This window comes from Notamacropus eugenii, chromosome 7, assembly GCF_028372415.1.
Source record: "Notamacropus eugenii isolate mMacEug1 chromosome 7, mMacEug1.pri_v2, whole genome shotgun sequence".
Classification (NCBI taxonomy): domain Eukaryota; kingdom Metazoa; phylum Chordata; class Mammalia; order Diprotodontia; family Macropodidae; genus Notamacropus; species Notamacropus eugenii.
Window position 1 is genome coordinate 170,565,232 of NC_092878.1, and position 14,799 is coordinate 170,580,030.

Sequence of the window (14,799 nt, forward strand, 5' to 3'; positions counted from 1 at the left end):
GGCTGCAGGCTCAGAAATAGATGTGTCTGGAATAAGCAGGGAACACAAAGAATGTCTAGCAGGAGAGTCAGTGGAATACCATGCTGTGCAGGGGGTTGAAGATAAATAGAGTACACTAAGGGACAATCTGCCTCGGTCCAGGATTTGATGGTGTGACTCGAAGGTCCCAAAGGGAGCTCAGAAAATAGAGAAGGGGGAGGAGAGACTGAGCGAGGCAAATTTCAGCGTCCAAACATGCTCTCTCTTCTCAATGTGAGATGATGTTGTAAGTGTTTCATTGCCTATCCTCTCATCAGGTCCAGGGAAGCAGCCTAGTGCATTCGGAGGGGAAAACCCTATGCGAGGTGTTAGTTCTGATATTACCATTTGCAGGCTATGTGACCATGGATGGGTGAATGCCTTTCTCTGGTCCTCAGTTTACTTATCTGGAGCATTGTTGGACTAGTTAATTACCAAGGGCACTTCCTGTTCCAGTAATCTATGAATCTCTGGATTTTCCAGAATTCACATTGATTTGAAGAGAGTTTGCCTTTTACTGGTCATCTGGAGTTCATCAGAATGACCACTGTTCACCTGTAGGCTACACCAGGCTCTCTCTCTGTCCCAACCTCAAAGTTTAGCTTCTGATGGTTTCATCAACTGCTCTCCTTGGGGCAGATGGAAGAGAACGGCAACTGGTTTTTAAAAAAAGAGAGAGAGAGAGAGACTTACAGACTAATAGTAGGGAAGAGGGGCCCATGTATGACTGAGTTTCTCATGCTTCCCATGGCAGAGGCTCACTCTTCTCCATATTCATCCATATTGTAGCTAATGTAGATGTATCATAATGTAGACAGTGACTGTGGAACAAACGTGGGTGTGTGTTTACATGTAAAGAAAGAGAAGGGAGTTTAATATTTTCCATTAGAAAGTGAGTTGTTTTTTTTCTTATAACTAAAATACTCACTCAGTGAGACATGCCATACATTCCAAGCTCTCCACTTTGGGCAGTTATATGCTATTAAATATGAGGCTGGAAATGAGACATGTCTGGAAACCCAGAAAGAAAACACAATCTCTCCATTGCTGCTGCCATGGTCTACAATGAAGGGGTTGTGGATTTCACTGGGGAGAGTCCAGAGCCCAGCGTCACGAGTCTGGCATGTGTCCTGGCTGGTCAGTCCCACCCAGGTATGTGTGTGAGTGCCGGTCATGCCAGAGGTGAGGCTCCACCTCTGTTTCAAACTGGTATACACCCCTCCCTTCTGAATTCTCACCTCTCTGCCTTATCCTGACACCACCCTCTGCTGGTTCTCTTGTTGGATGGGTTCTCACTCATTCTCTCTCTCTTTCTCTCTCTCTCTCTCTCTCTCTCTCTCTCTCTCTCTCTCTCTCTCTCTCTCTCTCTCTCTCTCTCTCTCTCTCATATTAAGCTACCTTGGTTTGAATGCTTATCCCTCTGAAGAAGATTCCCAAATCTTTCACTAAGATCCAGTATGATCACCCACCTGTTGGACATTTGGACAGATTTCCTCTAGGCATCTCAGACTTCTCACGTCTGAAACAAAACTCATCATCGTTCCACCATCCATCCCCTCTTCCTAACATATTGGTTCTACTCAAGGGCAGCATGGTGTTACCAAGCTCTCAATCTCAGAATCCTCTTCCCCTCCTCATTAACCCTTACTCCATAGAGCTATCTGTTGCCAAGTTTATGTCCTCAGCATCCCTCCCATTTGTCCTCTGCTAGGTCTTCATCACCTCTCGACAAGTCACTCCCCTTCCCACCTCAATGAGTTTGGTACATGACAATTTATCTTTCCTCCTTAATTTTGCCCTCAAACATGGAAGCTTCAGCATGCATATTGATTCTCCTTTGAATCCCTTAGCCACTCAATTCCTCAACCTACTCACCTCCCATGATATGCTCCTCAATCCCACCTCAGCCACACACAAAGACAGTCATATCCTTGATCTTTCCATCACCCACAAATGCACCACTTCCATATTCAAGAATGCTGAAATCCCCTTATCTGACCATAATCTATTGGTTTTTCATTTCTCCCTCTTCTTTCCCTTATAAAACCTACTTTTTGTCCACACCATGACCTCTAACCCTTGACTGCTCAATCCTCTCCCAGACCATCTCCTCTGTATTAGCCACTCTCTCTTTTTTACCACTCCTCCTCTTTGTGCCTTGGTGAACCAATTCAACTTCACACTGTCCTCTTCTCTTGAATCCCTGGGTCCTATATTACATCACCAATTGTGTCCATCCAAGTCTCAGTCTTAGATCATTCTCCCCATTCATTGCCTTTGTTCCTACACACATACTACAAAAGTAGAGAAAACCACACAACCATTCTGACTGAGGCCACTGAATATTTATATCACAAAACCTCAACTGAGCCTTCACTGCTGCTAGGCAATTCTACCATACCTCCCTTATTAATTCACATTCCCACTCTCTGTAGCAGCTCTTCCAAACCTTCCTATCCCTCCTCAAACCTCCCATGACTCCTCCTCCCCCTACTCTCTCAACTGAGAACCTCCCCTTATATTTTACAGGGAAAAAATGGAGACCAATCATGATCTTCCTCTTCTCTCTTCCTCATCTACTATTACTCAGACGCCTTCTGCCCCTCTCTCCTCCTCCACCCCTGTCTCACATGAGAAGGTGCCTTTGCTCCTTACCAAGGTCAGCCCTTCTACCTGCTCAAGTGATCCCATTCTATTCTGTCTTCTCCAACAGACTGACCCCTCTGTCATCCCCTCTTACTTATTTTCAATTTCTTCCTCTCTACTGGCTCATTTCCCACTGCCTGGAAACATGCCCATGTCTCCTCTGACCTAAAAAAAAGAATCTTCATAATCTTCCATCCCTGCTAACTATGGTCCTATATCTCTTCTCCTGGATACCCTCTCCTCCCTGGGTTTTTGGAACCATGCTTCTGGTTCTCCTCATACCTCTATGAGCATTCCTTCTTCGTTTGCTTTCCTAGGCTGTCATTCATGACATGTTTAACTTCTCTCCCAGGCCCTCTTCTCTCTCTTTTATCTTCTACCCCACCCCCTCATTTGGCAACTTCATAGGCTGTCATGGGCTCCTTATGCAATGCCTCTAAGATCTGCTTCTCTAACCCTGGTCTCTGTCAAGCTCCAAGTCCACACCACCAAACACTGAACATTTGGATATTTCAGAATGGAGGTCCTAGAAGCATCTCCACTGCACCAGAGCCACCACTGAGCTATAATTCTCTGACTCAAAAAAAGAAGATACCAGCCTTCTCCTGTGACTGTCAAGGATGCCACTACCATCTTCCCAATCAACCGTGATGCAGTGCTGCATTCCTCATGCTCTCTGAGCTCCAGTCCATGCCAGATATCCTCTGGCCAATCTCTACAGCCTCTCCTCTCACTCAGTCATCTCACCTCCTTAGTGGAAGCTCTCATCACCTGCTGCCTGGGCTATTGGAAGACCCTGGTGCTTGGTTGCCCTACTGCAAAGGTCTCCCTAGCCCAATTCTTCTAGTGCCAAAAAGAATTTTCCTAAAACACAGGTTTGCTCTTGTTGCAGTCACTTGCCCTCCCCACACTCAGTAGTCTACAATGGCCCCTGTTGGCTCCTGAACTGAATACAAATTCCCCCAGTTGACTACTACAGTTCTGAAACCTGACCCTTCATCTCTTCCCAGTGTGCTTATACCATTCCATCATGTTCCAACCAGCCTAGACCACCTTCCAGTTGTCCCTAATGAAGCTCCTTCTCTGTCTCAGTGTCTCTGCTTTGTTTGGCCTCCATGTCTGACAGCTCATTCTATAGGAGGGCTTTCTGGGGCCTCTCAACTCATATGCCTTCCCCAATAAAGCTACCCTCCATCACCTCTGTATGCACCACATATGTTCCTAGTGATTTACATGTTGCCTCCTCCTCAGAGAAGAAAGAAGCACCCTGAGCAGAGTCTGGGGGCACATGCATAAGTAGGGGCTGTAAAATGAATGATGATTCAGTAAAGGAGATAAGAAATGAATGGTTGGTCTGATAGTCAGTCCATCTATAAGCATAGATCCCCTGCTGTGTGTCAGGCATTGTGCTAAGTGCCGGGGATACAAAGAAAGGTAAAAAGGCACTGCTGTCAAAGATCTCCCAATTCAGTGGAGTAGCAGAAGCAAGATAGAGCTGGGTCACTAAAACCCAGGCTGGAAAAGGGATTTCAGATGAAAGGGAAGTCAACCCCATTAAATGTCACAGAGGGGCCAGGAATGCTCAGAATGAGACCTGGGAAGGGAAGCCCACTGGGCACCATGGGAGTTTTACAAAATGCAGGGTACATTTTTAAAGAAAAGAATGAAGCGATTCATTCAATAAGCATTAGTTAAGCATCTCCCAGGCCCACAAAACTGTTCCAGGCACTGGGATAGATGCCAAATCCCTGACAAAAGGTGGATTTCAATGACTTAGAGCAGCTATGATCTCCTCAGTAGGGATTCCCACCACTGGTGCAGATTACCACCCAGATCTTATGTACATCTGTGCAACTACTATCCTCAACATCTTCTCTAGGGGGTCCTCCCAAGATGCCTCAGATTTCAATAGTGATCCAAGGATCAAGCCTTGGACTCAGACACAATAAGATCTGAGTTCTAATCCAGCCTCAAACAATGGCTAGCTGTGTGATTCTAAGAAAATCATTTCAGTTCTATGCCTCAGTTTCCTCATCTGTAAAATGGGAATCATAACATCACCTACCTTCCAGGGTTGTCATAAGGGTCAACAACACTCCACAAGACTCAAAGCACTATCAAAATGCTGGCCATTAGGATGATTTGAATATCTCACACGATGCCATCTGTCCATCTCTTATCCCTTGGTGCTCACCATGCATAGGACCTCTTTAGGAAGGCAGTATCCATGATGCACAGGCATGAGGCTTGTGGGGCATCACTAAGCCTTTGGTCCTTCTTGGTTTTTGACACTGAGCCACCTTTTCTAAGCTCCCTACCCCTGGATCTCTCTTTCTCCTCTCTCTCTCACCCTCTCTCTCACTGCCACCCTCCCCCCATACCTATGTTTGGCTTGAGATCACCTGATATGCAGGGAAACTTAGTTAGAAGGATGCTATCCCATTCCTCACAGATTTTCTCTACCACAGACATCAGTGCAATAGGCACAGTTATCTTTGGAGAAGTCATTTTGCTTCCGCTCCTCATGGTAACTGAGTTGTGATGGCCAAGATCCTCACTGGAAGGATAAACCCCAGACAAAACCAGATCCATCATCCTTTTCACTTGCAGAGGGCATGGGGAGGCCCTCTAAAAAGAACCTATGAACCACAATTCCATTCAGATACAATTTCCCTCTGTCTTCTGGTTTCATGGATAACAAAAACTGCCAATATTGATATGGCCTAGAGGACAGAGATGGGCCTTGAAGCTAGGAGGACTTGGTTTCAGGCCCCACTGATGCCGCAGCCTGATTCTGTGACCTGGGACAAAGTACTTCACCTCAGTCACCCAGTCAACTCTCTAAGATGCTACTTTTCAGAAAAGGTGCTAACCTGCATTGTTAGAGGGAGTTCCCTCACCTGGGAGTCTCCTATACCAATGAAATCACAGGTTCAGTCCTGTCCCTCTCAATTCCTTTACTAATGGGTCAACTCCCTGACCACCAGCCAAGAATCTCACATTGTAATTGTCAAAGCTTAAATTAATGTTGAAATCCTCGAGGTCCCACAATGATGCTTCACCATCTCATGGAGGATGCCCTGGCTTTTGAAAGCCTCTTCTGATTCAGAATCAGCAATGCCAGGGCCAGAGAGATTGGCAAGGCTTGTAGGACAGCCCTGGAGATGGACTTGGTCTATTCCCTGAGAAGCTGTCCAAGCCCAGGGAGGTTCATCTCAACCAGCCTGGCCACTGGGTGGAGAGCTTGGGGCTACATGGGAGACCCATGTAACAAAGGTTCTACCACTGATTCTGAGCCCTGTGTAGTGCCCTTTTCCCTTCAGGGATGGGACCTAAAGATCAAAGAGAAGGCAGCGGGGACTGAGTCACTGTTTCAGACCATCTATAAACCTGAATTTTAGCTAATGGAGATGGAAGTCTAAATCTAATTCCTATTTATAGAGCCCTGGAAGGCTCCCAAGGCATTTGGCTCACCATGATCCTATGAGGTAAGGAACGTTCATATTCTCACCTTCATTTCAGAGATGTGAGCACTAAGGACTGGGGTGGGTACCAAGCGCCAGAGCCAGGACCATAATAGAAATCTTTCTGTAAGAAAAAATCAGCCTCCCCCTTCCCCCTAGCCTCAGTCTAATGGGGGTCTTGGCATGACAGACCATCCCCACATCCCTTTGTGGGCAGTTTCCACTGGTCCAACTGAAGTCCACGACATAGTTCCGCTGCGTGCTGAAATCTGCTTTTGTTTCCAAATGTCACTGAGACCCCAGGAAGGCCCATTTTGCAATCCACAAGAATTGAGAAATCTATTGGCCTGGGGGGGTGGGGGGGACTGTGTTCCACAGCACTGTTAGAGAACGCCTGTTGCAGGCTCCCGGGGAGTCAGGTCACCCCAGCCTGGATCAAATCCACTTCTACAAGCACATCTGACTGGCTCCAGAATGCCCAACTGGGCTTCCCAGTAATGGGAAGAGAAATGGAATATAAGCGTTCAAGGAAGAAACTCTCACAGGTGCCCTGAAGTGACTAGACCTAAGAAAAGGCTTGAAGGTAAAGAAAGAGGGACCCTAAGATCTCCAAGCAGGCCAAGGAAACAGGACCCAGACCTTACACATATGGAGGCCATGGCCTAGCCTTTGGGAAGCCCTGGCTTCAAACCCAGAGAAATTGTGACAATGAAAGCCCTTGTCCCCATGTAGGGGATCTGAAGGGTCCTGGAGATTGGGACATCAAGCCTGAGTTCAAATCCTGCCTCAATGCCATATCTACCCACCCTGGGCAAGTCCCTCTTCTGCTGACTAAGGAGGCTGGACTAAGATCGCTTTCCAACTCCAACATCCCAACATCTCAACCTTCCCCTCTTAAACACTTGCCAAGCCTCATCACTTTGCAGATCCAAAGAGCAGCATGGGTCCTTGTCACCAAGTGAAATGGAAATCCTCATCTGCTTTTCTTGGGATAGAGTCTCCTGACTCAAGCCTCAGTTCAGGAGCTACGGGCACATACTGGGGTTCTCCTGGATCATAAGCTTCTCTTCTCCCCTTTGCCTTCTTACTTCTCCTCATTCTCACACTTCTGCCCAATTTCTTCTCCCCTCATCTTGCCCTTTCATGGACTTTTAGGACTGCAGGTGGAAACGAATGTCAGACCCTCAGATCCAGCCCTAATTTTGTAGAGAAGCTCCTGCAATCCTGCTTTGCTTATGGAGCACATCACCTTCCCTGCTGAGGGTGTGCTGCCCTGAGCTGTCCTGTGCTAGCATCTCCCATGTCCCCCAATCAATTCTAGAGTTCTTCAGAAAGACCTTGAGAGTGTACCTGTACTGCTTCTTGTGACCTTCATATAAGCACTTGCCTTGTGTGAGCGCACCATGAAAGAACCTTTAGGCAACCCTACATTTGACATTTGACATTTGCGCATGCGGCCAGCCCATGGAGCTTCATTCTCTGCAGCAGAATCTGCAGGCTTTGCAGGTCAGCTTGGGAAAGGACCTCAGTGCCTGCTCCTTTATCTGGCCAGGTGAGCTGAATCTCCCTAAGACATTCACATGGGAGCGACTCTGAACTGACACCCTCTGCTCAGTTGGGGGGGGAGGGGAGTGAGAAGGGGGGAGATGAAGAGACTGAAAATCTAAGACAAGAGCACTGGATGCAGGAAACAAAGCTCTACTGCGAGGGGAACTCCCCTGGGGTGGAAGATCCAGGAGGAGGACGTTATATCCATCAAGCAGTTTGTGATGCTAGCTCATTACTTGGCTTATAAGTATGGTTCCTTCACAGCTAAAGAGGTATAAGTGCTGCTGATGTCTTCCAGGTCCTGGCATCTGAGAGCAAAGCTCTGACCGTCCCATCCTGGGTCCAGCTCTGTGTTACCCTCATGCATGGGGTGGCATATGTTGTTTCCTAAGTCAGATGAATTGAAATTCAATGGAGATTGATCACATTGAAAGAATTTTGATAATCTCCAACCCATGCTGAGAGATAAAAACAAGATATTACAAAACCAACCTTGTCGTCCCATATCTTAACAGATTTGGGCATGTTTGAGTGACCTTCTGAGGCTTCCTACCTGCTTAGTGTTTCCCTGAGCACATGTACACGTGACTGGGCCTCGTCCCTTCTGGATACACATTGTTCTTCTAGCTACTGACCGCCTCCAGGTATAGAATGAGCCACAAGACAGTGGAATGAGGGTGTGGTGCCATCATGGTAGCATCACTCAGGGACACCCCAGGGGCACAGGAGGAACACAGAATAAGGAAAAATCAAGAGATGAGCTGTGTGTTTGTGACCAGTGGGATGATCTGTGCCAGTTGTTAGAGTAGTAGAAGGTAAACAAAGGGATCTTGGAGGGAAGGAAGGGGAAGGACATACCCATCCCAAAGGAGACTTGCCTGGGCTGTCTTCCAAGTCATTCACCTCAATTTTGACCCTTTTCATAATCAAGCTGTTAGAAAAAGCTGTTAGCACTGAGTGCGTCACCTCTTCTCCTTCCACTTTACCCTAAACTTCTACTACATGCCTTCCTCACTCAACTGACACTGCTGTGTCCAGATTTCTGAGTGATTTCTGTCTGGCCCAACCCGATGTCTCTCAGTTCTGATGCTTCTTGACCTTGCTGGGGTTTGTGGTGCTGTTCATAACCCTCTCTTCCTGAATTCTCTCTGTTTCCATGACTCCCTCTCCATCTCTGTCTCTCTGTCTCTCCTCTCTGTCTCTCTCTCCCATCTCCTCTCCTCCTAATCCACTCCTCCTCAGTCACCTTTGCTCATCCATCATTCTCATCTTGGTGCCTAACTCAGAGTGGCCCCAATGCTCTTTCTTCTCTATATAACCTTATTAAGTAACCTCATCCATTCCCACAGGTTCATTGATCATCTCAATGCAGATGATGCGAAGGCTTTCTATCTATCCTGCCCTAGGCTCTCCATTGAGCACCAGCCCTCCATCACCAGCTGCCCTTTTGGATAGCTCCAACTTTATGTACCGCAGGCATTTCTAACTCGACATCTTCAAAACTGACCTCTGCTTCACCATCCTGTCCTCCCAACATCCCTATTCCTTCCTGCTCAGGGCACCTACATCCAGGGTTTGAACTTTCATGCCCTCTCTCAAACACACCCTTCTCTTCTCAGACCCAGCTACCACCCTGGTCAGAACATCATCACCTCTCACCTGGACTGCTTCAGTGGCCTCAAAGCTAATCCCCTCAGAGTTCCCGAAGGCAAGTTGAGCCTTCCTTCTTCTGTGTTCCGATGGGAGTTGGGTCACCTGAATCCCCCACAGGGAGGGACAGAAGGAGTCTGCCTGCCAAGGCCAATGAGGAAGTATGATGAGCCAGTAAGAAGAGCCTGAATTGACTCAGTTCATGGAGCATTGGATTTGAACCAGGAATGGCAAAGTTCCAATCCCTCCTTAGATATATGTTAGCTCTGTGCCCCTGGAAAAGTCACTGTACCTCTCAGAGCCTCAGTTTATCATCAGTAAAATGGGAGTGATAATAGCAGCTAACTCCCAGCCGTGTGGGGGAGGATCAGCCAAAACAGCTGGGGTGAAATGCTATAGAAACGCTGGCTCTTCCTTATTCTCGTTAGTAGCTCAGATCTAAACCCTTCAGAAAGCAATTCTTATTCCCGCCTGGGGGTTTCCTCATTTATGAAATGGGGGAGAAATGCCATTAGTGTCTCCCTCCTGGGGCTGTTGAGCAGAAAGTGCTTTGCAAGCTTTCACAGGGAAAAGTGACTAATGGCAGCAGTGGCAGTCTGGGCCCGCTGACTTTGTAAGAAACCAGCACTCAGCAATGGTAGAGCCATGCCATGGGTTTCCAGGGGAATGCGATGTGTTTTACTTTATGCCCTCAAAGCCATGATTCTGAGAAGGACCCAAGGGCTTGCTCAGACCTTCTGCCTCAGGATCCCAGGATACCCACAAATAAGGCTTCAGGAGCCCAGCTAAGGAGACTCAGAAAGGTCTAGTGACTTGCCCAGGGTCACCCAGCTAAGACATCTCTAAGGCAGGATTTGAACTCATTTCTTCTTTACCCCTTCTAGCAATGGTTCCCCTAACTGCCTACCCCTAAGTGATTTACTGCAGGAGGGATTTGAACCCATGCCCTTTGACTCCAGAGCACCACACTGACCCCTGAACAGTAATAGCACCACATTTGAGAAAGTATTGAGTGGATTAGTCCGTTGACCAAGGATCAGGACTCCAGGTCTGAGGGGCTTGCTGGCATCTCACTCAGACATTAATGTGCAATGAGGTATGTCAGTATCTCAACATAGATGGCAGCTGACCATCCTGTTCTGCACTTCTGCATCTCCTATTAATTCTCTTGGAAACCCAACAGTAAGAAAAGCCTAGTTTGGAGGCCAGGGATTCTGAGGGCTCAAGATGTACTCCCAGACTGCCCTAATCCTTGCCTGGTCCAGAGTTTCCATGACTAGGGCCCCCAGGGCAGGATGAAGAGCAGGTGTGTGTACAAACCTTCCTTGAGAGTCATGGCATGGTGTCCTCAGGAACAAGGATGGTGAGGATCCGGATGCTGACCGTGATAGGAAAGCAAAAACCTCAGGCTGAAAAGACATGACCAGACAGGATGCTTAGAATTTTCTAGTAACTGCCCTCTCTTTCGGAGAAACTGGGTTTGGTGGGTCACCTGGGCGGAGGCGAGCATTCGGTGGCAGGCCCAGTTGGAAGCCCATTTACCCGCTACTCTATCCAGGAGCAAGGACAGCAGTATGAGCTCCTGCCAGCTTAAGGAACATGGGGTGTCTCCCACCCACCATGATCTGGCCCTTCACAGAGTACACGTAACACGCCCAGCTGCTTATGGGGAAGGGAACGAACTCCGCATCCCCCACCTAGAGCTGAAAGAGACCACAGAGTCATCCACACCAGCTTCCTCATTGCACAGCCCAGCGAGTGGATGGATAGATGGATGGATGGATGGATGGATGGATGGATGGATGGATGGATGGATGGATGGATGGATGGATGAACACAGGCTATGGACCCATTCTCTCCCAACTATGCTGTCTTCCCACATTTCCTCACCACTCCTCTGCTGCAATCTCCTCTTAGAATCTCTCTCACCCTGGATCATCCATCCTCTACACCCCTTCTCCCACTGGCAAGTTGATCCCAGGCTGCCATTTTGGAGGAAAACCAATCTGCACTCCCTTCCCAACTGGGATTCTGACTTTGCAGACATCACCTCTCCCTCCACCCCCTTTACATTTGCCTTGTGCTCAGTATGGTGCTTGGTGCACAGTCAGCTCTTAAGAAATATATGCCACCAGCCTACCTATCCAGGTCCTCCTGACCTTGACTCCAGCACTGTCCACCATCTCACCCTGTTTCCGAGGTAAGATAACTGCTATCAGAGGAACTCCCCATGGTGCATTTCCCAGGGGAAAGGAATCCTCCAGATGAAAATATCTGGGCTGATGATTCATGTCAGGAGAATTGGCCTGCCTCCCTGAACCTTTGGCCAAAGTTGCCTAATCCTTGCTAAACCACAAGCTTAGGGCCAGTGGCTGAGAGCCAGGATGGGTGAGTCAGGGGTCACAGACCAGTTGCTCTGGCTACTCTCTTGTCATCTTTAATCTCTCTAGGTTATCAGTGGGTTCACTGGGAAGCAAGCTTGGACGTGAGGGTTTCCAAGACCAGAAGAGTCTGGGCATCGCTAGGCATTGCAGGCTATTCTGAATGTATTTAACCAAATGAGGAACATGGTGCAAGTCCTTGGGAACCATGGCGGGGGAGAATAAGTCCCTTTTGAGACAACCTGGATGTGAGCCCATGATCAGCTAGTGCTTTGGGGTGGATTGGCCCAAGGCCTAGTAGCCTACAGGAGGCCCTTGGGGGGAAGCTGTCCTGGGCTGGCTTTGTACTCTTTTGTACACTGACTTTGATGATCTTTGCACACTCAGACCTTTGCACACGCTGGTCTTTGCACACTTGCTTACAGGTCTTCTTCCTGTTTTGTATATTCCAGGCCTGGACAGCCCACTGACCAGGGCCTCCATTTCTTGGCTCCAGGCATTCTTTCCATCACCCATACCTGGGGTGCTCTCCCTCCTCATCTCCACCTACAGACCTCCCCCACTGCCTTTGCCTTGAAGTCCCAACCCCTCTTCATTCTAATACCTTCTCTCTGAACATTTTCATATGTATATTTGTATCTTGTTTCCCAACACATCTCACAGAAAAGGATCATAGAGATCATAGAGAGTCTGGAACCAGTCCACACAGATGCCAGGACTCTGCCCATAGGGGCTGAGCGACCCTCAGCAGGTCACAGGACCTTTAATTTCCAGAGAGTATGGTAGCCTGCTCTAGGAAAAGGACTCTCCTCTTCTGGGAATTCCTTCTGACAATCTCAGGTCCAGCGCTTATCCCTGTTTTGCCATCACCTTCATTTCCTGCTGTACCCTGTACAAAGAGCCATTGTTTGTCAGTCAAAAGACCCAGACTGAAGACTGATATGAATATCCCTTCTTGGGCTTCTCACAGAGGGTTTTGTCCCTCAGAGACACTCACCAAGTGTTGTGAATGAATAAATGGATGGATGGAATGAGTGACACAGTAAAAACAGAATGCTAGCCCAGGAGGCCCCTGCTGCCACAAACCCACCAAGTGACTTTGAGTGAGTCCCCTGCCCTGTATGAGCTGAGTTGCCCATCTGTGACCTCAAAGGTCCCATTCTCCTGAGTTCCATCTGTGATTAGACTGAAGGTATCAGGAGGAGAGTCTCGGACACCATCTGACTGGTGACCAGAAACCCTCCTAAGGTCAGGAGGAGCCATGTCTTTGGGTCCTCAGCTGCTCCTGGGGACAGAAGAGCCAAGGAGAGCAGTCTGGAGAGTGGCAGCGAGTGGGTTGAGACCCTGTATAGATCTGGGTGTTATTGCTTCTTCTTTCACCCTGGTTGTTTCTTGGTGCCAGCAGACCGGTTCTGTTTTTGATGTTGGTTTGGGTTTTTGTTAAGCCTTAAGTTTCAGGGTTGGATGCTGGAATCAGGAAAACAAAACTAGCATCTGCTGGCTGTGACCTTAGACAAGTCACTCCACTTTGGGCTCCATGAGGTTCCTCATCTCTAAAATGACAAGGGAGGCAGATGGCTTCTGAGGTTCCAGTGAACTCTCAATCCAGGATCCTGTGAAGGGATCACACCTGTGGTTCTTTTAGCGTAGAGAACTCCTAGATGAGGAAATGCCCTCCTCTAATGCAGGTCAGCCTGTGAGCATTGACCAGAGCACAGGGAGGGTGAGGGGTAGCCCAGTCAGTGTGTGGCACCTGAACCCAAGTCTTTCTGACCCTGAAACCACCTCTCCAGTCTTTCATCCTTGCTGTGGACCAGAAGCTAGTGGACAGTGAGGGGCCTAAAATAACTGCCCCCTTTCCACAGCACCTGCCTGGATGTTGTAGGGGCAGGCCTGGGGCACATGGGGCTCACTTCAGCCCCAGCCCAAGTATTCTGGGGTTTTGTTGTAGGCCCGTTGGGTGAGCAGAAAACCAGGTGTTAAGCAGAGGCAGAGGCTCCAAGGATGGAGAAAGGAACCTTTCTCTTACTTTGTCTTCTGACTGCTTTTAGCTGCCTTGGGAAATGCTTCTACTTGGGGGGACTGGAATGTGAGTTTAGTAGGGCAGCACTTTTGGACCCCAGGGGCTCTGACTGGAAAACATAGATGCAGGAGATGATCTCATGGGCCTCAGAGCAAATGGATGAATGAAAAACCATTGGTTCTAGGCCTGCTGAGATGCCCAGCAAAGCCCTCAGGTTCTGCTTTCAGGGAGCTAGCTTCTCATGGGGGAAGCAGCTGCCCAAGGAGGGCCCCAGTGGCAAAGTCTGCCTCAATGATCTCATCTGTCAAATGGAAATTATGACCTGCTGATCGGGATTGCAGTGAGGAGCAAAAGAGATATTTGTTTGGTATTTGCAAATCAAATAAACTCAAGTTCTTCCTGCCATGCTCATCAGTGTGATTTAATGCTGTAAGGAGCCAGGACTCACCTTAGGGAGATATTCTCCTGACTCTCAGGACCCTTGACCTGATCTGTGTCTAAGGACTGGCCTCAGGGTCTCCCAGACAGCCTTGTAGGGTGAGCTGGCTCTGGGTTCAGTTCAGGCGCTGCTGCTGATGCTGCAGGACAGAGGAACCCTAAAGTCACCTCCTGAGACTGAGAAATGGCAGAGATAAGCAGGCAAGGCCCTGGCTAGTGCCCCCACAGGCTGAATCTCCTCCAAGAATATTCTAGTGCACAGATCTCTGGAGGCATCCTAAGGGAGTCAAGCATGATCCACAAGCCGGGGGACCTGGATCTCAGCCCCACATCTTTCTGAGCCAGAGGTGCCTTGTATGGTCATGCAACAAACATGCAGCTGCTCAAAAAGAACCACCAAGGGGAGCTGACTTCACTATTGGCCCATTCTCTTGGATTTGCCCTGACTTTTCTCCTTTTGACTTAGTGAAAGGGGCTAAAGTCAGACTAAAAGCCTTGAGAGTGAAACACGCCCCTTCTCTCCTCTGTCTCTGCCACCGCCCGGCCACCTCCCTGCTGGACTATCGCAATGCCTGCTGGGGAGCTACCTGCCTCAGGTCGCCCCTGCATTCTGACCCATCCTCTAGCCAGC

The 14,799-nt window shown here is 48.5% G+C and overlaps 1 protein-coding gene across 2 annotated transcripts in view; it reads left to right on the forward strand.

Annotated features, from left to right (window-relative positions):
- DLC1 (DLC1 Rho GTPase activating protein) overlaps positions 1-14,799 on the forward strand; it is a 210,583-nt gene that overhangs the window by 53,707 nt on the left and 142,077 nt on the right. The gene's annotated exons all lie outside the window — the stretch shown is intronic.